Raw genomic sequence first — 24,890 nt, 5'->3', positions numbered from 1 at the left:
TAAGAACACTTCAGGCCGGGCGCGGTGGCTCAAGCCTGTAATCCCAGCACTTTGGGAGGCCGAGGCGGGTGGATCACGAGGTCAAAAGATCGAGACCATCCTGGTCAACATGGTGAAACCCCGTCTCTACTAATACAAAAAATTAGCTGGGCATGGTGGCGCGTGCCTGTAATCCCAGCTACTCAGGAGGCTGAGACAGGAGAATTGCCTGAACCCAGGAGGCGGAGGTTGCAGTGAGCTGAGATCGCGCCACTGCACTCCAGCCTGGGTAACAAGAGCAAAACTCCGTCTCAAAAAAAAAAAAAAAAAAAGAACACTTCAGAGTATGGGTGTCCAATCTTCCCGGGAAGAAGAATTGTCTTGGGCCACACATAAAATACACTAACATTAATGATAGCTGATGAGCCAAAAAAAAAAAAAAAATCACTAAAAACCGCATAATTTTTTTTTTTTTTTTTGATGGAGTTTTGCTGTTGTTGCCCAGGCTGGAGTGCAATGGCATGATCTCGGCTCACTGCAACTTCCACCTCCCGAGTTCCAGTGATTCTCCTGCTTCAGCCTCCCTAGTAACTGGTATTACAGGCATCTGCCACCACGTCCTGCTAATTTTGTATTTTTAATAGAGATGGGCTTTCACCGTGCTGGTCAGGCTGGTCTCAAACTCCTGACCTCAGGTGATCCACCCACCTCAGCCTCACAAAGTGCTGGGATTACAGGCGTGAGCCACTGTGCCTGACAAAAGTCTCATAATTTTTGAGAAAGTTTATGAATTTGTGTTGGGCCGCATTCAAAGCTGGGGTTCATGCAGTCCTCCCAGAACCTCTGCGTGGGACTGAGGCTAGCCAGCTGGTGCTTGGGTAGAAAATCTATCTGTTGATCAATAAACCCAAGCCTGTGGGCTGTAGGTTGGATAAGTAGCTGGCACTATAAGCATGAGCCACGATGACCAGCTCCACTGCCCTTTTATGGTCTCTCTCTCTCTCTTTTTTTCTTGAGACAGGGTCTCACTTTGTCACCCAGGCTGGAATGCAGGGATGTGATCATGGCTCACTGTAGCCTTGACCTCCTGGGCTCAATGAATCCTCCCACCTCAGCCTCCTGAGTAGCTGGGACTAAAGGAGGGTGCCACCATGCCTGGCTAATTTTGTGTGTGTGTGTGTGTGTATGTGTGTGTGTGTGCTAGTGTTTCACCATGTTGCCCAGGCTGGACTCAAACCCCTGGACTCAGCAATCTACCTGGTTCAGCCTCCCAAAGTATTGGGATTACAGGCGTGAGCCATAGCTTCCAGCCTATGGTCTTCCTCTCATTAACCTCTGATATTAATTAATGTACATTACCTATGTCTGATCCCTCTCTGGAGTATAAGCTCACTGAGTACAGAGACCTGTCTCACCATGATCTCCTAGCCTAGCCTGGCACATAACAGAGACTGAAATATTTATGGAATGAACAAAGAATGACCTGTAACACTCAGGCCTTGCATTTCAACTGAGGCTCAAAGAGATGGAGTTTGTCCAGGGACCACAGGCTCTGAGCCCTCACATCTCCCATAGCCTTACTTCCATCTGGCTTCTCTGGGGTCCTGGATATGAGGTCCTCGTTCAGGTCAAGACATGGAGACTTCAGAGCTGGGTATCACCTCTTCCGCCCTCATTGCAGCCTAGCCCTCTCTGGGGTTCATGCAGTCCTCCCAGAACCTCTGCATGGGACTGAGGCTAGCCAGCTGGTGCTTGGCTAGAAAAATCTATCTGTTGATCAATAAATATTTGCAGAGAGCCTCCTGCAGGTTTACCCCAGGCCTAATGTGAAGGCAGAGTGCCTTGAAATCTGCTGCTAGGGAGTGTCCCAGGATGACCTGGTAGAGACCAGGCCTGTTGAATTCCCCAACTGTCCTGAAGCCTCCTCCATGACACTTACTGGGTGGTATAAAGTCTAACCCTGAGTGACAATTTATGATTTCACACTGAAAAATATCAATGGCAAACAGTGTGACATTCCAGTTTGCTGGTTAGCATGACCCTTTCTCCCTGATGGCCAGGGTTTTTCAAGGCATGGTCTGTAGATCCTCTGCAATAAACCATGAGATGTTTGTAAAACAATAAAGCAGATTCCTAGCCAGCCCAGACTTGCTGGTTTGGAATCTCTGCAGTGAGTCTTGAAATATGCATTTATCTCAAAAGTGTATCACCGGTACAACATCACACAACTAGTAATTGGTAGAGAAAGATTTAACCCAGACAGTTGGGCTCCAGAGCCTGTCATCCAATACTTCTTGTGCCTATGACCTGCCAGGACCTTTGTGAGGACTTGGAATTCAGCATTGTAAAACCAGACAAAAATCTCTTCCCTTAAGGAGCTTACATTCTATGGGGGAAATGTATCATATGAAATGATAATGGTTTCTGCAAGGTCTGCTAGGAAGTAAATGAAAGGAATTGTTAAGTGCATAGAGAAAAAAGGTAAGAGCACTGTGGACTGAAGCAGTCAGGGAGGGCTTCCTGCAAGAGGCTTCATTGGCATTACCTTCCTTGTTGAAATCAACTACAACAAGGCCTCTTAAAGACTTTGATTTTCTCCCTTACTCCCATGACCAATGCTGAGGCCCTAGTGTATGAGGCACTATTCCTATGTTCACAGCACCTTGACCAGGGTCTGCAGGGAAGATGTGGGAGTAGAGAAATGAGCCAGGAGGTGCAGAGAGGCAATTATTAGTAGTGGTATTATTTTAAGCAAAATCATTGTTCTGATTGATCCTGACCTGCTTTTCTCATGTTGCATTATCTTAAGCAAATTGATTAATCCTTTGAGCCTCAGCATTGCATCTGTAAAATGGAAAAAAAAAAAAAAAAGCTAACAGTGAGGTTGGTGTGAAGATTAAATGCGTAGCTTAGGCAAAGGAGGAGAGGTCAATGAATGGAAGGCATTGTTGCTATTTTGGTAAAAAAAAAACAAGAAAAAAACTATCTCAAATAGTCCTCAGCCAAGATGAGGGGCATGGCAGAAAGAGCAGTACCCTGGGGACATCTAATGCCCAATCAAGCTTGGTGGACTCCTAGATCTTCAGTTCCCTGCTGGCGTTATTTTTTTTTATTTATTTTTTTGAGACAAAGTCTGGCTCTATTGCCCAGGCTTGAGTGCAGTGATGCAGTCTCAGCTCATTGCAACCTCCGCCTCGCAGGCTCAAGTCATCCTCCCACCTCAGCCTCTCGAGTAACTGGAACTACAAGTGCACACCACTACACCCAGCTAACTTTTGTATTTTTTGTAGAGATGGGGTTTTGCCATGTTGCCCAGGCTGGTCCTGAACTCGTGAGCTCAGACAATCTGCCTGCTTTGGCCTCCCAGAGTACTGGGATTACAAGTGTGAGCCACTGTGCCAGGCCATTCTGCTGGTGTTATCTTAAAGAAGTAATCTGGACTGGGCGTGGTGGCTCACACCAGTAATCCCAGCACTATGGGAGGCTGAGGTGGGCGGATCATGACGGCAAAAGATCGAGACCATCCTGGCTAACACGGTGAATCCCTGTCTCTACTAAAAAGACAAAAAATTAGCCGGTGTGGTGGTGCATGCCTGTAATCTCAGCTATTAGGGAGGCTGAGGCAGGAGAATCGCTTCAACCTGGGAGGTGGAGGTTGCAGTGAGCCAGGATCAGGCCACTGCACTCCAGCCTGGGTGACAGAGTGAGACTCCATCTCAAAAAAAAAAAAAAAAAGTAATCTGATCACTCTGAGCCTCAGTTTACTTATTCATAAATGGGGCTTAGAGCTCCCTACCAAGGTTATTGTAAGGTTTAAAAGCACAGATAAAAAGTCTCTAATTTGGTGCTTGGCACTTAGTACAAGCTAAACAAACATTTCCGTCCCTCTCCCATTTTCCTCCCCACCTAGCCTGGAGGCACCTGAGACAGGCTGATGGGAGTGCCCCTCAGGGGGACAGGGTCTTTGGACTTTCACTCAGGAGCAGGCTCATCCAGCTCAGATCTCACCCTAGTCCCTTGGGCCAAGCTAAAGTTCTCTCTTTAGGAAAGAAAGGCCAGCTGCCAGGGTTTCCCTGTTTCAGGCAGAGAGGACAGGAATTAATCAGGGGCCCTGCGGCTCACTCTGGGCAGTGAGGTGATTCGAAGCCTCTCAGATTTAAGTTCCAATTGTAGGCTGAATGCTCTTAGGGTTCCAGTGCCAGCCTCTACCCTGGGCTCAGGCCAATACAGCCTGCCTGCTGCCCACCTGTCTTTCCACCTGGATGTCCGTGAGGCCAGTGTGTCCATTTCCTGTTGCTTCTGTAAAAATGACCACAAAGTTAGTGGCTTAAAACCAACCACACAAATGCATTATTTCACAGTTCTGGAGGTCAGAAGTCCTAACTGATTTTTCACTGGACTAAAAGCAAGGTGTCAGCAAGATTGTGTCCCTTCCAGAGTCTCGATGGGAGAAACCATTTCCTTACCTTTCCCAGTTCCTAGAGGATGTCTGCATTCCTCACCTCGGGTTCCCTTCCTTCACCTTCAAAGCCATTTCAAAGCAATGGTGGGTTGATTCCTTCTCACATGTAAGCATGGTGACTCTCCTGCCTCCCTTTTTCCTTTATAAAACCCCTTGTGTTTACACTGGGCCCTCCAGGATAATTTCCCGTCTCAAAATTCTTGACTAGATTTGCCATGTGAGGTCATAAATTCACATGTGCCATCTTGAGAGGACATTATTCAGCCCAGGAGCACACCAGAACGCTTTACTTTGCCACCCCAACCTGTTCTTCCTCTATCTTTCCCATCTCAGAAAATGGCACCCCCATCTACCTAACCCATACTGGGGCATCCTTCGTGATTCCTCTTTCCCTTATGCCCCACCCTGCCACATCCACTGCATCTGAAAGTCTTGTCTGTCTCCATCTCTCAGCTTCCTCTTCTATTATCTTTATCCAAGACCCCACCACCTATCACCATGACCATGGCAATAATTCCCTAACTGGTCTCTGCTTCCAGTCAGTTCTCCCTACAGTCCATTCTCCAAGCAGCTGGGGATCTTTCATCATCACCCTGCTTAAAACCCACCACTGATTTCCCATCTCGGTTAGAACCAACTCTAATCTCTTCACCATGGGAGGAAGGCCCTGCATAATCCAGCCTGGCCAATATCTCCCAGCTCATCTCCTCCCTCTCTCTCTTGCCAACTAAGTTCCAGCCATAGTTGCATCTGTGAATCCTCAAACAGGCCACAGTGGGCCTGGTCTCAGGACTGGAATGCCCTTTTTCTGATTCAGACACAGCTGGCTCATTTTGATTAATCTGTTGTCAGTGCAGATGACACCTTCTCAGAGAGGCCCCTCTCGCCTCCAGTTCTAATTGCCCTCCATCTTTCCCAGCCACCAAAGAAACTGGCTTTGCTAAGAGTTTATTTGTGTTTTACCTGTCTTCCCCACTAGAAGGAAGCTCTATGACAGCAGGGAACTCATTTACCTTGTTTGCCACGGAATTCCTAGGACCTGAGCCAGTGCCTAGCACATAGTAGATGCTCAATAAATTAAATACCAATGAATTCAATTTACAGAAAAAAAATAATGGTCCTTGGTTTATGCTCACAGAAGTCTGAGATCTGAATGCATATAAATCAGCCTTCCTTGAATTCACTGAGCGCACTCTGTGCTGCTTTAGGGAAGACAGATGGTAAGAAGCCAGCCTTACTACTTCCAGGACCTCCCAGCCCAGGAAGAAGGAACATGTGAAAAAAAAAGACAAAGTTGAGAACTCAAATGCAAGGTCTTTCTGGTAAGCTCCACAGGGAAGGGGGCTTAGAACTCTGGATGCTAGCAGGGTGCAGTGGTTCACACCTGTAATCCCAGCACTTTGCAAGGCTAAGGCAAGAGGATTGCTTGAGGCCAGGAGTTCAAGACCAGACTGGGTAATGTCTGGTCCATAGTGAGACCCCTGTCTCTACAGAGAAAAAAAAAACAATTAGCTGGGCATGGTAGTGCACACCTGTGGTCCCAGTTACTCAGGGTGATGGCCTAAGTCTGGGAATTTAAGACTGTGGTGAGCTCTGATCATGCCACTGCCACTTCAGCCTGGGTGAATGCAAGACCCCATCTCTTTAAAGAAAATCCCTGATTGTCTAGTGGTTAGGAAATAAATAAATAAATAAAAATTAAAAGAAGAATGCCAGACACGGTGGCTCACACCTGTAACCCCAGCACTTTGGGTGGATTACTTGAGCCCAGGAATTTGAGACTAGCCTGCGCCACATGGTAAAACATCGTCTCTACTAAAAAAAAAAAAAAAAAAAAAAAAAAAAGCTGGGCATGGTGGCAGGTGCCTCTAATCCTAGCTACTTGGGAGGCTGAGGCACGAGAATTGCTTGAACCTGGGAGGCAGAGGTTGCAATGAGCCAAGATCGCCCCATTGTGCACTCCAGCCTGGGCAACAAGAGCGAAACTCTGTCTCAAAAAAATTTTTAAAAAGAACCCTCTGGAAAAGAACAGATACTGTTTAAGGGGTTGGGAAGCCGCAGACCAGGGAGAAGGGTCCAGAGAGAGCTCTCATGACTCTTTTTGAGAAGAAACCCCAGTTATTTCAAGAAAATTCTGTCTGAGGAACACAAACAGCCTAAGATCCAACTTTTGCCCCAAGTAGTTTGCAGTCGAGCTGTGGGGACCAGCAGCAGAAAGCATAGCAGGGCATCCGAAGGGAGGCGGTGCAGGAAACGGCTGAAGAACCTGGGTTTGGGTTCAGGCAAGCCTCGGTCTGTGTCCCAGCTCTGCCACTGACTGCTGTGTCTGTTTCTTCCTTTTAAAAATCTTCCTCCTTTGCCAGGTTGTTGTGAAACTTTTTCTTTTGTTTTGTTCTTTTTTGTAGACACAGGGGTCTTGCTTTGCTGCCCAGGATGGTCTCAAACTCCTAGCTTCAAATAATCCTCCCGCCTCGGCCTCTCAAAGTGCTGGGATTACAGGCATGAGTCACTACACCCAGCCTGTTGTGAGACTTAAAGGAAGATAATAAATGTCAAGCGTTCAGCACAGAGCTTTGCACTCAGTAAATGCTCAATAAAAGGCAGCTATTATGATTAAAATAAATAGATGGGACACTGCATGTAGGGCTCTTAGTGTTTTTGAGATTCTAGGGGCTGGAGGGGAGCTCAGTGTCTCAGTTACAGACAGGTCACAGGGCCAGTGAGTCTACAGGTGGGGTCCCCAAGAGATCACTCCAGGAGGCTGAGGCAGAGAGTCTGTGGTGTGACCTAGATATATGTTTAACAAGCTCCCCCAGTGACAGGCCACTCAAGGCTGAGAACCACTGACTTCATGTGGCCATGCTTGGCAGGCCAGCCACCTCTGGTTTTTGCCTTTCAAAGCAGTAGCATTTGGACGCCTTTCTCTTGGAAGCACCACACCAGGCTGGATGCCTGAACCCTGCCTTCTGTTTCCTGGAGCAGGGCTTTGCAAGGTGCAGAGAAACACCTAGTTTGCAGGTCCCAGGGGCTGTGTAAAATGCAGATTCTTGGACTGGATCCAGGCCTTAACTTAATAAGAATCAACAAGAACGTAAGGCTGGGTGCAGTGGATCATTTCTATAATCCCAGCACTTTGGGAGGCTGAGTCAGGTGGATGACTTGAGGTCACGAGTTTGAGATCAGCCTGGCTAACATGGTGAAACCCCATCTCTACTGAAAATTTAAAAATTAGCTGGGTGTGGTGGCATGTGCCTGTAGTCCCAGCTACCCAGGAAGCTGAGACAGGAGAATCGCTTGAACCCAGGAGGCGGAGGTTGCAGTGAGCCAAGATTGCATCATTGTACTTCAGCCTGGATGACAAAGTGAGACTCCATCTAAAAAAAAAAAAAAAAAAAAATTCCTAGAAGGCAAGGTTTCATCCAAATACTAACCTTGCACTTCAACCAGCCTTCAGGAAACAATTGGTGAAATGAAACGTTGACTCCTCTGTTGTGGTCAAGTCGGTAATTAAGGGAGGCTGGGTTCATTATTCTCACAGAATCAAGATTAATGATTTCCCAGCAAAGCAGTGATTTTACCTGCTGACGGAGTCCTGCATAATGACTGGAAATCACCTGTCTTATTTCCTGCCCCTGAAGTGTGGCCCCTTCCAGAGGAAACCAGAGGGAGTCAGTGCCTGGGACCAAGATCAAGGACCACTAGGTATTCCTCTCCCTATGACCTGGAAATTCCACCAGCTAAACACTACCAAGCACCAGTGGCTTACCATCTGGCCAACAGTAAAAAGCTCAGATCCTTAGGATGGCTATAGGGCTCTTGGTGATCTCCCTCTTCACACCCCCTCCTCCACCCCTCTCCCTTCTTGTTATCTCTCTGACATCATCTCCTACAACTTTCCTAAGTCCAGACTTGAGCTTCTCAAGCTGGGCACTCTCAACATTTTGGGATGGATAATTCTCTGGAGAATGTGGAGACTGGCCCGTGTATTGCAGGATGTTGAACATCAATGACACTCATAGCGCACGCTCCCATCCCAACCGTGACAACCCAAAATGTTTCCAGACATGGCCAAACGTCCCCTGCGGGGAGAGGAGCAAAATGGCCCCGTGAGGACCACTGGTCTAGACAGTCGCGCCAGCCCTGCCGCCCTCCCTGCTGTTCGCATTACTTCTTCCAGGTCCTTGCGCTTGCTCTTCCCTCTGCAGGCGTCTCTCCTGCACTTCCTTCAGGTCTTTCCTCAAATGTCATCTGCTCAGTGACACCTTTCCCATCCTATTTAAAATTACAACCCATCCTAATCATTCATAAAATGTTTCCCTCCTTAATGTCTCTCCATCGCATTTATCATCACTGTTAGGCATTCCACAAGTCTTACGCATTTTTTGTCTATTTACCACCATCCAGTAGGATATAGCTCTCTGAGGATGAGATTCTGTTTGTTCGATGTTTTCTTTTGGTCTTCTCTGTCCACTGCTGTATCTCTGGACTTAGAACAATGACTGGCATACAAAAGGCACTCAGCTAATATTCAGTGGATAAGTGGATGGCTGGGACAGCTCAAATTCCTTCTTACTGCAGAAGCTGCTGGGTCAAGAGAGAAGAGAAGCCTGTGTCACTTCTCCAGCGAATCCATGGTGTCACAGAATCGCTGAAGCCATGGGTAGGGATGGACTCTATACTGGGCCTTTGAGCACTTTACCTCCTCCCACACCAGAGTTTTCTCTCTCTCTCTCTCTCTCTCTCTCTCTCTCTCTCTCTCCCCTTTTTTTCCCCTTTCTTTCTTTTCTTTTCTTTTCCTTCCTTTCTTCTTTTTCTTTTCTTTTCCCATCCTTCTTTTCTTTTTTTTCATTCACATAGTCTTGCTCTGTCACCCAGGCTGGAGTACAGTGGCATACTCATGGCTCACTGCAGCCTCAAATTCCTGGGCTCAAGTGATCCTCTAGCCTCAGCCTCCCAAGTAGCTGGGACTACAGGTGTACACCACGTTCAGGTAATATTTTTTTTCCATTTTTTTAGAGACAGGGTCTCCTATGTTGCCCAGGCTGGTCTTGAACTCCTGGCCTCAAGTGGTCCTCCCACCTCAGCCTCTCAAGTAGCTGGAATTACAGGTGAGAGCCACTGTACCTGGCCAGAGTTTTATTTAATTGTCCTTCTTGAGAGAATAGTGGAAAATTACATGGGACAGGGGCTTTCAGAGCTGGCTATGAAAAGCAGTCATTCCTCTCTTTCTTTTCTTTTCTTTCTCCCTCCCCTCCCCTCCCCTCCCTTTTCCTTCCCTTCCCCTTCCCCTCTCCTCCCCTCCCCTCCCTTTACCTTCCCTTCCCCTTCCTCTTCCCTTCCCCCTTCCCCCTTCCCTTTCCCCTTCCCTTCCCCTTTCCCTCCCCTCCCCTCCCCTTCCCTTCCCTTCCTTCCCCTCTCACATTCTTTTTACAGATGTATGTATCATGCATGTGCAAATTCATGTTACCCCTGTCCTTTGGTAAGAAGTCTATGTTTATGTGTATATATATATTTTACTTATATAAATAATAATAATCATTTATCTTTTCTGAGTGCTTCCTGAATGCCAAGTATTGTGCTAAGTATAGAGATCTGCTCATTTAACACTCAACCCTATAAGGCTAGTTTTATTGTTATTGTCAACCTACTTCTACAGATAAACTGTAATTGCTTCAGTAGCTGATGCAGAGACACATAGACTCATATCTGAATTGAAGCCAAACAAGACTGGGCATGGTGGCTCATGCCTGCAATCCCAACACTTTAGGAAGCCAAGGCAGGAGGATTGCTTGAGCTCAGGAGTTTGAGACCAGCCTGGCCGTGCAGTGAAATCTCATCTCTGCTTAAAAAAAAAAAAGAAAAAAATGAGCCAGGTGTGGTGATATGTGCCTGTGGTCCCAGCTAGTCTGGAGAGTGAGGTGGAAAGACGGCTTGAGCCTGGGAGATAGAGGCTACAGTGAGCTATGATCACTCCAGTGCACTCCAGCCTGGGCCACAGAGCAAGATCTTGTCTGAAACAAACAACAAAAAAGAAGCCGAATGAGATGGTTTGACTCTGGTATTCCTCCCATTCCTAACCACTACAATAACTGCCACTCTTGAAAGATATGCTCATATCAGAAAGTCAGATACTAAAGAAGGTAAACAGGTAGAGCTCACCACACTCCCCCAAGGAACTGCTGTTAGCTGATAACACTTACATCAGCAGAATTTTTATACCAGTAAAATGTATACAAGTATATAAAAAGATATGAACACATACACCCATGTAGTTAAGTGGGGTTTTTTAAATTTTAAATTTTGTTTTTATGTATTTATTTTAGAGACAAGGTCTCATTCTGTTGCTCAGGCTGGAATGCAGTGGCGCAATCACAGCTTACTGCAGCCTTGAACTCCTGGGCTCAAGCAGTCCTCCCACCTCAGCTTCCCGAGTAGCCAGGACTATGCTCAGCTAATTATTTTTATTTTTGCAGAGACGGGTCTCACTATGTTGACTAGGCTGATCTCAAATTCCTGGCCTCAAGCAATCCTTTTACCTTGGCCTCCCAAAATGTTGGCATTACAGGCGTGAGCCACAGCTCCCAACTTAAGTGAGTTTTTTATTTTTCCTACAACAGTAGTGTCAGACATTTTGTCTCACTTAGTTTTTTCACTCTCCAATAATACATTTTGAACCAGATCTTTAAACTCCATTAAATTGTTGCCTCCCTTCTTAAAAGCCTTATGCGGATGTTCTGGCTGCTGGAGCTAAGGATAAAGGGACATGATGAAGGTAAACCTTGGGATGAACTGCCATTTTGCATAGTATGCTGGCTACAACAGCGACTAGACAGGTTTGGACTCTCACTTGCCCAGGGGCTACCTTCACATGGGGTATTTGCTTGTTGCTTCTGTCTTTTAGCATAGGTAGCTTCAAGATACCAAACCACTAGCTGAGAAATGAATAGGTTCATTTCTCTAACAGATCAGAGGCCTTCAAAGAAAAGCTCTCCTGGCAGCCCCAGGTAATCCTGGAGACGGGACTGAAGGAGCCTAAGGGCTCCTTAGGTTCCTTAAGGATTGGACCCAGGATGCATTGCTCATTTTCTAGGGATGGCCACTGTGCTAGGTGCCAGACTCCTGAAAGCAGTTCATTTAATCTATACAACCCTATCAGGTAGATCTTACAGATGAGAAACTGATGCTCAGAGATGTTAATAACTCACCCCGAATCACACAGTTCGTGAGGCATCCATCGAGCTGTATCTTTCTTACTTAGACCTCCTGGAATCACACCAGAAGGTTGGAGCTGTTTGAAGTCTTTTAACTCCAGGCCCTTATTCCATATAAATGAAGCACAGCAGCCTAGGGCTCTCATAAAGTTGGCTGCAGGCCATGCAGCAGGTGTGAGGAACTGGCTGATGTTCCCCAGTTTTTCAAACTATATTTGCTATAAAAGACCTCCAGGAAAGGGGTGGAATTGAATGGAGTAGATTCTGCATCCTGAAGCCCCAGAGGCATCAGAATGTCTTCCCGAAGAGGATTTGCGCACAGCTCAATGCAATTAAGCTGTATGTCAATATGAATCAAGGGCGCGGAATGTAATCTATAACTTCCCCCAGAGAAAAAAGCCCCAGCCTGCTGATAGAGCTGGCCTTGGCAGGCGGTGGGAGGAATAGGGATACTGTTAGAGAACTGAGCCTTCAAATACACCCACTCCCACCAACTCTCCGTTTTTTACCAACAGGGACATCTTTGATTCTAGACCCTCTAATTAAATCTCTCCACCCACAATCTCCCAAAGCCAAAAATATAGTCACCCATGAGTGCACTTTTTCCCTAGTCCATTCTTCTCAGTTAAAAACAAACATCAAGGCCAGGCACCAGTCCTCACGCCTGTAATCCCAGGGAGTCTGAGGCGGGCGGATCATGAGGTCAGGAGATCAAGACCATCCTGGCCAACATGGTGAAACTCCATCTCTACTAAAAAGACAAAAATTAGCCAGGCATGGTGGCAGGTGCCTGTAATCCTAGCTGCTTGGGAGGCCGAGGTAGGAGATCACTTGAACTTGGAAGGTAGAGGTTGCAGTGAGCCAAGATCATGCCATTGCACTTCAGCCTGGGCAACAAGAGCAAATCTACATCTCAAAAAAAAAAAAAAAAAAAAAAGATCAGTCTGGTATGGTAGTGGGCACCCGTAATCCCAGCTACCTGGGAAGCTGAGGCAGGAGAACCGCTTGAACTCAGGAGGCGGAGGTTGCAGCGAGCCGAGATCGCACCATTGCACTTCAGCCTGGGCAGCAAGAGTGAAACTCTGTCTCAAAAAAAAAAAGCACACACACAATCAAAACCCTCTGCCCAAAGGGGTGTAAGCAAGGGTGCTTCTTGCGGGATTTATTATATTTGTGAAAAGTTAGAAACTTGCTAAATGTCCTTCAAGAGGAGATCCGAGTAAATAAATTGTGCCAAATCTCTACTGCAGGATAGTCTGAGCACCCACCACCCCCAGAAAAGAATAAATTGCATCCGAAGATAATAAGGTCACCGAGACCTACTAGTAACTGCATCAAACCAAGTTGCAGAATAAGCACAATAAATAACCAAAAATTAGGAAAGAATACAGAAAGAGTATCACAACTTCATAAGGAAAAATTTGAAATACATAGAAAAGTTGGAAGTAGAATCACCACTCCCTCCACCACCTATTTCTGAAAAAGAACCATTGTTAATATTTGATGTATTTCTCTCAGGCCTCCTTGCTGGATGTGGTCCTGTCATAGAAAGTGGTAGTCAGAACCCACGGGAGTGTGACCAGGGCTGAATCGCATGCAGCTTTTTCACCCCTACCTGGGTGAGCCTCAGTTTCCAAATCTCTCCACAGAAGTGATTCCACCCCTCCAGGGTTGTTGTATGGATTAAATGAGACCAAGTATGGAAAGCACCCAGCCCGGTCTCTAGGAAATAAGATTAATATATGACAGCTATTGTTCATTTCCCTTAATGTTTTAACACAATTGATTCTGAATGTTCTTTGGAGTCTTTAAAAACATCAGATGGAATGGCTAGTTTTGAATGGCTAGATTCTAGTTTCTTTGCCATTCTCTTATGAGAAATGTTTGGGCTGCTTCCATTTTTACTTTCTTATAAATAGCTCTGTGATGAACACTGTTGTGAATATAGCTTTACCTCCCCCGCATTTTGGAGATTTTCCTTAAGATCAGTTCCCAGAAGTGGAGTTACTAGGTCAAAGGGTAATAAACATTTTTAGACTTCATATACATAATGCCGGATTGCACAAAGCAGGTGTTACTTACCTCTGCCCCACCCCTACCTTTTTACCATTCCCAAAACCTCCCTGCCCCTCATCCTCCCTGGAAATGACACCTGGCTGCTTCCTACCTCCCACTCCCTGTGCTTCCGCCTCCCCCGTCTCCTTCAGCTATAGAGCCCTTCCCCCTCCCTCTGCCTGAGTAAATCCTCTGTGGTTTTCAGCCCTTACACACCTTTCCCTAGACCTTCCTGAGTTCAGGAATGAAATCTTGGGCTTCTCTCCCTTCCCTACTCCGCCCAGGAATTTCACGTATTCACTGGGCAAAACATCCTACTAGGGACAGGCTAAGGAATGTGGCTGCTGGAGCTTTAGGAGCCAACTCTCTGGTCAGCGGGAGAGAGGGAAACATAAATAACCAAATGTAACCACGAAAGATAGGGGCATTGACAAGTTCATAACAGAGAAGAGAGAAGGCAGGGTCAGCTTAACCTCATGCGCTTTGCTCTGCGAGTGATACTTGGTGATGTGTGACTCTGAGCAAGTCACATAGCCTCTATGAACCTGGGTGCCCTATCTGTACTCATCTCTTCACTGGGAAGCAGAGATTAAATAAGTTATTCAGTTGAACTTGCTTAGCCAGAAGTATGCAGCAGGTGCTCAATAAATGTTTGTTTATGGTGAGAGCTTCGTATAGACTTGTGGGTTAAGACACGGGCCGAGGCTGCACTGGGAGGGTGCAGGTGACCAGGGGGCTCACTTATCTCAGGGGCCTGTTCTTCCCATTTGGGGACTAGGCTGCTGCATGCTCATTTCTTCCCCCAAGAGGCAGGTTTTCTGCAGGGTCTGGTTGCTTGGGTCTCAAGTCCCTAGAGTCCAAAAGGACATGCCAGGCTGGTCTTGAACTCCTGACCTCATGATCTGCCCACCTCGACCTCCCAAAGTGCTGGGATTAGGCATGAACCACAGCACCCAGACATGTTTTTTCTTTTAATGAGTCTCTGTAAAGTCGATTTTGGGAATGATAAAGGGATGGAATTGGGGGCGAGGGGGAGGTGACATGTGCCTACAAGGAAGTGAGTTTACTTGTGGATCGTCTTTGCCTCTGTGTGTTGAAGTAATAGGACAGAATGTGCACACTGCCTCCTTTTACATCATTTTTCTGGACATGCCGCAAACTTTCTCCTGTTCAGGCTGCAAATCACTCTCCCTTAACAAGGAGAACTTTGCATGAGGCCCAAAGAACAGAGACTTCTGGGAGTGATGTTACCCAAGATTCGAGGAATGCCAAGGGCACCAGGCCGGGTGGTGCAGTTATTCATCCTCCCCATGGTCAAGGCAGGCTCAGAGCAGCCCCATCCCTGCAACAGATGAAGCTCAAGGCCATGGTCAGGGTCAGGCTTGCCAAGTGTCTTTTGGTGGTGGGTGTAAGGCCGCTGGCCTCGCCGGGAGCATGGACGCAGACCCCCCACCTTTTCTCCAAAGCCCGGACGAGTTCGGGCAAGCTCAGACATGCTCAGGCATGTTCCCTTCTCCCATGCTCGCACAGCCTGACCTTCCCTTAAAAAGCCCAGTATGCAAACAAGGTGCTGCAACCCTAGCCTCTTTCTAGCCAATAGCAGCCAAGTCTTTCTAACCAATAGCAGCCAAGTCTTTCTAACCAATAGCAGCCAAGTCTTTCTGGCCAATAGCAGCCGAGCCTTTCTAGCCAATGGCAGCCGAGTAATTCTAACCAACGGCAAGCCAAGTCCTAGCTGAAGGCTTGTAATTCTACCCAGTGACAGTCTTGCTGTCCCACAACCAATTGAGCTATTTCACTCCCTATAAAACCCCATGTCTGAGAGGAGTCCGTGCAACTTCTCCGGCCCCTCCTGTCGGGCAGTAGAATCTCGTCCGGGAGCCTGAATAAATTCCTTCGCATTGGATATTCTTGTGCTGGCCTCAGTTTCTTCATTTTAAACTCGGCGAGAACAAACCTTACAGTGGGGATGGAGTAGGGACTATAACCCTCAAGTTTCAGCAATTTAAAGCTGAGAGAATCGTTAGACACCATCTAATTCAAACCTCTCCCCTCTTTTTGTAGAGGGGAAACAGGCTCAGAAAGGTTGAGAGACTTGTCCAAGCTTACACAGCTCATGGCACAAACAATAAAGTTAGGACTTGAAGCTTGTTCTCCTGATTCCTAGCACATTGCTCTTTCCGAACCCCACAGGTACGATCGATTGCTAGCTCCATCTAGGGTTACCTCTCAACCCACGTCACACCTATAAACACATAAATCACTATAATATTGACAATGACCTACAATCTATTATAAGTACCTGACATAAGCACCAGGCTAAATGCTTAGGATGTATAGTCTAATGCGAGCCTTTCAACACCTCCAGGAAGGTAAGCACTAGAATCCCTTGCTACTCAAAGTGTGGTCTATGGACCGGTAGAATCAGTAGAATCGGCATGACCAGGGAGCTGGTTGGAAATACAGTCTCAGCCCCAGAATAGGAATCTGCATTTCAAAGGCTCCTTGAGATTTTATGTGCAATTTGGTTTGAGAAGCGCTGCCATTAAGATCCCACTTTAGAGGACGGGAAACTGATGCATAGAGAAGGGAAGTAACTCCCACCGCAGATCAACTGGTGGAACACCGGTGGGACCCTGGGCAAAGCCCTTGTTCTGAACTCTTGAGATTTCGGAAATTTTTCCCCACTAGTTCTAGGCCAGGAAGGATAGGATTTCAGATCCCCAGGAGCAAGGAAGATATTGATGAAAAAGACTATCATGAGCATTTTACAAAGTGTTTTCCTGTCTATTATTTTGTTTCTACTTTACAACTTAATAATTATCCTAACTTAAGAAGAAAGTATAATTTGGAAGCACTTAAGCCATGTCTCCAAGGCTGGCTGCACTGCTGCTCATTTCTAGAGCCTTTTCCTTTACTCCAGAACCCACTTACTGTTTCCCCAGGCAGCCTTGGAGGCAGGAGAGACAACTGTAGGTGGTGCATAGATAGAAGTCTCCCATTTGAATTGTCATATATTTTACTTTGCACCTCAAAAAAACAAAAACAAAAAGATGAACTAGATTATCAAACCACAGTATTAGTGCCTAAGACAGAATAAGGGGTTTGGGACGTTTTCTTTTCTTTTTTAGATAGAGTCTCACTCTGTTGCCCAGGCTGGGGTGCAGTGGCAGGATCTCGGCTCACTACAGCCTCTGCCTCCTGGGTTCAAGCAATTCTCCTGCCTCAGCCTCCTGAGTAGCTGGAATTACAGGTGCGCACCACCATGCATGGGTAATTTTTGTGTTTTTAGTAGAGACGGGGTGTCACCTGTTAGCCAGGCTGGTCTCGAACTCCTGACCTCGTGATCTGCCTACCTTGGCCTCCCAAAGTGCTGAGATTTCAGACACGAGCCACCTTGCCTGCATTTTTTTTTCTTTTAATGAGTCTCTGTAAAGTCGATTTTGGAAATGATAAAGGAGGTGATAATACAATTGCAAAATCCATGAGGGTGATAAGAGACTGGAGTCTGGGAAATACCTCCAGACACCACAGTAGAGAAAAGGAGAGAAAGGAAAGGAAGCCAGCCAGAGGCTCTCTACCCAGAGGCTATTTACATTTAATGTTTAGTTTTCTCCCAGTGGCCCACCCAGGCTCTTAGCATGGAGTAAATACAATGTTCACTCAGTGGCACAGACTCCCCATTTAACAAATAAAGACCTTAAAAAAATAAAAAAAGAAAAGAAAAAAGAGGCTAGCACCATGGCTCAAGCCTGTAATCCCAGCACTTCCAGAAGGCAAGGCGGAAGGACCACTTGAGGTCAGGAGTTTGAGACCAGCCTAGGCAGCATAGGGAGACCTCATGTCTACAAAAAAATTTAAAAATTAGCGGTGCTGTGGTTCCAGCGACTCAGGAGGATGAGATGAGAGGACTGCGCGAATCTGGGAGGCTACAGTGAGCCACGATCACACCACTGCACTCCAGTCTGGGCAATAGAATGAGATCCTGTCTCAAAGGAAGACAAGGAAAAGACTAAGTTTTTTTTTTTTTTTTTTTTTTTTTTTTTGAGACAGAGTTTCGCTCTTGTTACCCAGGCTGGAGTGCAATGGCGCGATCTCGGCTCACTGCAACCTCCGCCTCCTGGGTTCAGGCAATTCTCCTGCCTCAGCCTCCTGAGTAGCTGAGATTACAGGCACGCGCCACTGTACCCAGCTAATTTTTTGTATTTTTAGTAGAGACGGGGTTTCACCATGTTGACCAGGATGGTCTCAATCTCTTGACCTCGTGATCCACCCGCCTTGGCCTCCCAAAGTGCTGGGATTATAGGCGTGAGCCACCACGCCCGTCCCCAAGTTTTACTAGCTATTTGTAAATAGCCAGAATCTCTAGGGCAAAACTAAAGAGAAGACAAATATTCTCCTAAACTCCTCCCACCTCAGCCGACTTCCTGTAAGCTTTCAAGGTTGCCTGAGCACCATCCATATTGGAGTCAAACCAAGGAAAGGAAGTGCTACCTAGGGAGGCGGAAGCTGGGGGATAAAATCCTACTCTCATGCTCCAAGGATGGCCAGTGGCTGCTCTAGGGAGAAGGAAGACCTGCATCTCTTTGCTTTCAGGTGTTTGCACTCTTTCATCTCTTCCTTTCTCTAATCTCTAATGCCGTCCAGGACACTTCGCAGCAGCACCTTTTTTTTTTTTTTTTTTGAGATAGAGTCTTGCACAGTTGCCGGGGCTGGAGTGCCCTGGCATGATCTTGGCTCACTGCAACCTTCACCTCCCAGGTTCAAGTGATGCTCCTGCCTCAGCCTCCTCAGTAGCTGGGATTACAGGTGCCCACCACCACGCTTGGCTGATTTTTTTGTATTTTTAGTAGAGATGGGGTTTCACCATGTTGGACAGGTTGGTCTTGAACTCCTGACCTTGTGATCCACCCACCTCAGCCTCCCAAAGTGCTAGGATTACAGGCATGAGCAACTACGCCCAGCCAGCACTTTATTATTATTATTTTATTATTTTATTAATTATTATTATTATTTAATTTTTATTTATTTATTTTTTTGAAATGGAGTTTCGCTCTTGTTACCCAGGCTGGAGTGCAATGGCGCGATCTCGGCTCACCGCAACCTCCGCCTCCTGGGTTCAGGCAATTCTCCTGCCTCAGCCTCCTGAGTAGCTGGGATTACAGGCACGCGCCACCATACCCAGCTAATTTTTTGTATTTTTAGTAGAGACGGGGTTTCACCATGTTGACCAGGATGGTCTCGATCTCTTGACCTCATGATCCACCCGCCTTGGCCTCCCAAAGTGCTGGGATTACAGACGTGAGCCACCGCGCCCGGCCTTTTTATTATTTTTTAAGAGATGTGGTCTTACTCTGTCATCCAGGCTGGAGAGCAGTGGTGTGATCATGGCTCACTACAGCCTCAAACTCCTGAGCTCAAGCGATCCTCTTGCCTCAGCCTCCCACATAGCTGGGACTGTAGGCACATACGATCGTGCCAAGCTAACAACTCTTTTTTGTAGGACCTTTGAACTTTGAGTAAATGAACATTCTCTGCTGTATCCCGGTGTCATTCTGGGATCACAAGTAAAGGGTTTTGGAAAATAAGCAAAAAGTCTTCTAAGAATCTGGAAAACAGGCATTGTAAGGAGCAAGGACTGTTACTTTAGAAAACAAAGTTTTTCTAAAGTGAGGAAAGTGAAAAGTGAGGAAGGGATAAGATCACCATCTTCAATATTTCAAAGAGGGTCTAGATTTACACTGCATTTTTCCAGACCTGAAAGCAAAAGGTAAAAGACACACAGAAGTCAGTTTCAGCTACATGACCTTGGCCAACTGTAAAACAGGGACAATGGATAGTACTTACATCACAGGGCAGTTGTGAGGATTAAGTGCTAAGGACATACCTAGCATCTCATAAAATCCCGGATACACTTGTTTCCTTTCTTGGCCTCATTCAAAAATGTCTCATGAGGCAGTCAGCTCCCGCTCTGGAAAATTTCAAGGTAGAATGAGAATTCCTTACTGCCAAAATTCTGAGCTTTGGTGCTGCCCATGACTTCTCATAAAGGAAAATGCTGGCTCACATGGAGCCCTCACCATGCTCCAGGCATGCAGAGAAGGGCTTTACGTAGGTACTTCATTTAATCTTCTCATCAGCCTTATGAGGTAGGTACTTTTATTAGCCTCTTTTTTTTTTTTCAGATGAGAGAATCATTGCTCACAGAGGTGAAGTAACTTTTCCAAGGTCATGCAATCAGTAAGTGGCAGACAAGGACTGAAATCCAAGTGGTTACCCTCCAAAGTCTCAGCTCTGATAACTGGAGGAATTCTTTATCAAATCTAAAATCCTCTTCTAGGCCTGTCTGCTCTAATTGTCCAGTCTTTATTGATCTTTCTCTTCTCTAAAACTTCAGCTGTCAGTATAAAAATCAAGGCATTTAGCAGTTATTATTGTGTGAACAGCTTCTTGTCTCTCCTGTTTTACTGTAAGTGGGTCTAGGGACTTTTATTCTTTAAATATCCCCCTGTACTCAGTAGATCTTTGGGAGAACAGGCTCACAGGCTTCTAATAATTCTTTCTTTGACTGCCAGCTGAATTAGACAGAAGGTAAGTCCTGCTGCCATGTCGTGCCTAACCCCATCTTTATTTCCTGTGCTGTTAGAGAACAGTCTTTTCTTGGCTAGAACAAATACTACAGCCTGCTCAACTAGCCAATATTTATTGAGTTCTTAATATGTTCCAAGGACTGCTCTAAGTATTTTATATGTATTAACTCACTGACTCTTAAGTACCCTATGAGCTAAGTCCTATTTTTATCCCCATTTTACAAAAGAGGAAACTGAATGTACCAGTGCATCAACATTTGACTGAGTAAATGAATGACTGCTTTGCTGATGGATAATATTATTAGCAACAATCCTACAAATATGATGTTATGTTTGCATCATGCATTACAGCTTTATGTACATTATGTCATTGTCACTCATCATTAGCAAATAGGCACGAACATCCCTGTTTTATAGAAGAGGAACCCATGGCTCTAGGAGGGTGAGTGATTCTCAGCAGTCACACGGCATGTGTTGTCTGTATCCTTCAGTAAACTCAGTAAACAAGGTATTGGCTCCATTCCAGGATCAGGGGGCAAGAGAGATGAGAGGGCCTCGGTTCACAAAAGGTACTAGATAAATAAATAGATAAAAGCTAGTAATAGCAGAGATTTGATGGGAATCCAGATCTTTGATTCCTAGTCTAGTGCTCTTTCATTTGTGTAAGGTGGTGGGAAGCAAGTCTTAGGTCCAGATCTGGCAGCTGCTTTGATTTAGGATCTTAAGCCAGAAGCAGCAGCGCCTGAAACAGAAAGCATTATTCTCACTTCTTGGCATTTCCCACATTTTCAACAATGAGCATACTTTCCTTTCATAATCAAAAACAAACAAATAAATAGAGGGAGCAAAATGCATCCTTGAGTGGGCTAGGGCTTGTAGAGGGATTCTTGGGTTTGCTCTGGAACGTCTCTGGGCCCCTGCACTTGTGGGCACTCTGACCCATCCCCACAAGCCACCTGGCTCACCTTATGGGCTGGGGAGGGCTTGATGGGTGGAGGGAAGCAGAGCTGAGGAACTAGGGAGGAGCTGGGAAGGACTGCCAGAAGGTCCCACTGAGGCTACAATGAGTGGAACCAGACACAGGAGTTTCTAGGATTCTGCAGAACTGTGAACTCCCTGGAATTGTAAGCTGCATGTTGTGTGTGTAGTTTCCAAGGAAAGGGCCCATCACTTTTGCAGAGGGGCACCCCATGACCTTCCAATAGGTAACCCCGGATTGTAATGATGACCCAAGACATGAGTGTTACGATGACTGGTCAAACGAGAGCCAAGAACCTTGAAAAACTTCTTGCCCCTCTGAAAATAACTGGTGAGGGGCGAGACTAATGAATAGGACAATGTCCTGCCTCATGGACTCACAATATTAATTTAGATTTTGCTTTTTTCCCTGAGCCCATTCTCACCCCTATTCCTAAGTATTTGGCGGACAGGCAAGAGATTAGTTGCTCCACTAAGTCATTCCAGTCTCAGACATTCTCCTCTTCCTCCTAGACCTCTGGCTGATGGACTCCAAGTCCTGCGTCTATGGACTGTGCATGCCCAGTTTTCTATTTTGCCTTTTACCCAGTGTCTTAGGGCCCTGATTTGTGCTGTTACCAACTTTCTCCCCAGGTGCCTCCTAAAAAGCTGGCCACTCTCAGGTCTCAGCAAGCACTGAATTACATTCCACCAACACTGATTCAGCCCTCACCATATGAGGGTGTTGTGAAGGAGACACAGATGGTCAGATAAAGCCCCTAAGTCTAGCCTGGGAGACTGCAGGCTAATGGCAAGATAGATAACACTCACGTACCAGGCTGGGGGCGGGGGGAGGGAAGTGAGAAGCGCTAGGAGGGCAACAGCTAACAGGCTGGGGGATTAAGGGGTGGCATCCTGAATGTAGACGGTAGCTCCAGAGCTGTGTGAAGGTGGAGAAGGATTGCTTTACAAAGAACGGAGGTGGGGGGGGGAGGGGCGATGAGTAGGAAGGTGAGAAACGTTAGAGGTGGGTTGTGGCCTATTGGGCAGAGCGAAGACCTCAGTGTTCCACTAAGGAATTTGGACTTTATCAAGACAGTGCATAGGTGGCATTGAAAGTTTTCGAGCAGAGGAGGTGGGCTCTGTGCTTAGATGTAAGCTTAAGACCACCTTGCAGAGGATGAGAGAGCAAAGAGGGGGCTTGGAGGCTGGGATGCTACTGGAGGGTCCAGTGGGGATGGGGGGATAAGGGGACCCTTCACAGTCACAGGCAGTACCAGCTACAGAGTTTGTGGGGGCCAGTGCAAAAGGAAAATTCAGGATCTCTGGCCCAAAATTATTAACAATTTAGTAACAACAGAGCATTAAAACAAGTGGGGGTCATGTTTGGCTGCACAGGTCACATACCTATAAAGCTGGTCTTGGCAGTGGGACTAGACAGGATGGGTCAGAGAAGAGCTCTGGGAAGCAGGGCCCCAGGACTTAGTAATCTGTTGGACGTGGGAAGTGAGGAAGCAATCCAGCTGACAGATGACCTTCCTACACCAGGTGCCAGGCCACCCTTCTGCTTTCTGGGCACCCTCCTTGGCGTGACCAACTCTAGTTTATTAACACGAATAAACTTCACCCACTCCTCCTTTTCCTGCTATCCTCACCCCAGACCTGCTCCTGTAGAGTCCCTATCTAAAAGTTAAAAATTCTGGTGTCTCCAGGCGCCATGGCTCATGACTGTAATCCCAGCACTCTAGGAGGCCAAGATGGGATGATTACTTAAGGCCAGGAGTTTGAGACCACCCTGGCCAACATAGTGAAACCCTATCTCTTAAAAAAAACACACACAAAAAAAATTCTCTGGTGTCAGTCTCCAGTTCTCTCTCCCCATCCCACCGCCTCTAGCATCTCACTTCCTCAATGCGCTCCCATTCCTATGGCCTCCCCATAGCTGCTGTCACTGCCAAGTTCCAGCAGGCCCTTATCAGCTCAGGTCTAGATTACACACAAAATCCTCCCATCCATCCCCCTGACTCCGGTCTGGACCCCACACCCACTCTCAAATAAAACCCATCCCTCACAGAGCCGCCTCAGAGACGTTCCCAAATGCTAACCGGATCTGGTTACTGAGTAAGGTCCCTTGCTGGGGACTGCCCCGCCAAAGACTAAGATCCAAATAACTCAAACAACACAAAGCCCTCTGTTGGATGACCCTGCTTAATCTGCTAATAAATGCCAGAAGGGCCTCAGTCTCCCACATACCTCCGGTACACACCATGCTGGGTTTTTGTGTTTTCTGTTTTCTTTACCTCAAGCAGTTTCCTCTGCCTGGAATCTCCCGTCCTGCTTCGAAGCCTGGCTTACCTCAATTAATTCCTCGGAGTTGGCCTCAGCTCTCACCTCCTCTGGGAGGCCTTCTCCAGCCCACGCCCCACCCTGCCTGCCCACGCCCCACCCTGCCTACCCACGCTGGCCCCTCTTCCCCACGACTACAGGCCCTCCCCTCCCCTCTGGGCTGGGGGCAGCTGGGGCGGAGTGCAACTCCTACTCACCATGGTGCCGCCAGCCCCAAAACAAAGCCTGGCCCACGTGGTACTCCGCGTACGTGTGTCTCTGGGCTGAGATGTCTGTGGGCGGAAGGAGCTGGTAACAGGCAGAACATGCTAGAGGAAGAGCAGGTTGCAGGGAAAGCTGGTACAGATAACCCCAAAGAGAATGAAGGCCCCCGCATCACGTCTTCACCAAGACCCCACTGGCAAAGCGAGGACAGCGCCTTTGGATGAACGCACCTGTGACCCAGAGGCAATCCCGGCTGATGTCTGATTTGATTGCATCTGATTTCGGAATTGGATTTCTGCTTCCTTCTAAAAACCTCATTCCCTTATGTCAGTTGTCAACAAGCCCCTGTCTAGTGCGGGAAGGCTCTTTTCCATCAAGCAGTCCCAGCCAGGCTAACAATAAAATGGTTGGCAGTGAGCTTGGGGGCAGAAACCTGTTTCCATCCACGTGTCCCCGCAGCTAGAGGAACCCTGGCACAGAGCTGACCCTCAATAAATGCTTGCTTAATGGGTGAATTGTGTCTGCTTCCCCAGGAACAGGGGTGTGAGGCCTGAAGCCCCTGGGGACCAATGGGGGCAGACAGCCTGGGATTAAACTTGATCCACAGATAATCCCCCAAATCCAGAAGCCACCTGGACAACAGTTGGCTGAACTGAGCTCCGTCGTGGGATACATGCTAATGCTACTGCTGAGTTTGCCACGGGTTTCCCCGTACCAGAAAACGGCTCCTCAAAATACAATTTATTATTCTAATTATTATTGGAGAGTGACAGAAAAGGGCTGTCAATCCATTGAGGGCAGAATCCATTTAGGGAGATTAAATCGCTTTTCTCACCGCACCCCAAATCCTGTTTTCACTTTTAGAAATTTTATTATGAAAAAAATTTCAAACATACAGAAAACTGGAGAAAACAGTATAACGAATCCGGCCACCCATCACCCATCCTCAGCGATGACCAACCTGCGTCCGACCTCTCGGGTCATCTATACCCCACCCCTCGAAGCAAATCTCCGACGTCCTTTCCTTACACGCGCAGCCCTCGGTAGCCACGGGAATCCGTTCCGGACTCCACTGGGGCCCTGACT

General features: G+C 46.9%; 1 long non-coding RNA gene across 4 annotated transcripts; it reads right to left on the bottom strand.

The window, feature by feature from the left end:
* Positions 1–322: 322 nt before the first annotated feature.
* Positions 323–24,855, bottom strand: LOC105715775 (uncharacterized). Of its 4 annotated transcripts, none has more exons than XR_010341750.1 (4): positions 23,798–24,855; positions 12,632–12,734; positions 8,836–9,022; positions 323–4,278 (listed from the first exon to the last, which is right to left on the bottom strand). It is a non-coding gene; the product is annotated as an uncharacterized LOC105715775 (long non-coding RNA). The 4 variants fall into 4 exon arrangements; XR_010341752.1 differs by lacking the exon at positions 323–4,278 and adding an exon at positions 6,294–7,815; XR_010341749.1 differs by lacking the exon at positions 323–4,278 and having other exon boundaries at positions 6,294–9,022.
* Positions 24,856–24,890: the final 35 nt, after the last annotated feature.

The sequence above is a fragment of the Aotus nancymaae genome, unplaced genomic scaffold (genome assembly GCF_030222135.1).
Source record: "Aotus nancymaae isolate 86718 unplaced genomic scaffold, 86718_ANA_hifiasm-v0.15.2.pri h1tg000010l, whole genome shotgun sequence".
NCBI lineage: Eukaryota > Metazoa > Chordata > Mammalia > Primates > Aotidae > Aotus > Aotus nancymaae.
This window is presented reverse-complemented; position numbering and strand designations above follow the sequence as displayed.